We start from the raw sequence: 679 nt of genomic DNA on the forward strand, positions 1-679 counted from the left end.
TCCTTGCTCTCCTAGCATATGAGTACTCTTAGCCTTCTGCTTTCTATTGTTTGATGATCTCTTTAATTGCCTAAGCAACCTATTTATAATGGTTGGGTCTGATGAATAATTCCCATCCTTACCCTTCTTATGATGTCATTGCTTACGTCATTGTTTATTATCTTGCACCAGCTACATTGTTGGTGCTCTATGACCTAAGCGCTTACGTTACTATGCAATAATGTTGAGAGATGCTTCAGATGTGCTGTCTTCTTCCTTTATCATGTGACCTTCAGATGCGTTGTCTTCTTCCTTTATCATGTGGGTTGATTCCGTTTCATTATTGCTTTCTTCAGATAACTCTGAGACACATAGCTGGCACTTGTGGTCTTCTCTGTCTTTTATCAAATATCAGAGATTCCTCTTTATCCCTTCGGAGAGCTTTTCTAAGAGTCCAGATAAGTTGTAGAATGCTGATTCAAATTCCACTAAGAGTCTCATCTCTCTTTCTTCAATTTCATTCTTTTTACTGGACACAAGCAAAGTATTTCTGCTTTTATAATTGATTCTTGTGCGAGATTCCATTGTTATCTTTTGAGTTCTTTCGAAGACCCTTGCCAGTGTGCTGGCTAGTCTTCCTTCATGACTGTAGATTGTTAAATCCTGAACTTGATCAATTGGTTGAAAATTTCCTGGGAAG

Source organism: Arachis duranensis, unplaced genomic scaffold (genome assembly GCF_000817695.3).
Source record: "Arachis duranensis cultivar V14167 unplaced genomic scaffold, aradu.V14167.gnm2.J7QH unplaced_Scaffold_165934, whole genome shotgun sequence".
NCBI classification, from domain to species: domain Eukaryota; kingdom Viridiplantae; phylum Streptophyta; class Magnoliopsida; order Fabales; family Fabaceae; genus Arachis; species Arachis duranensis.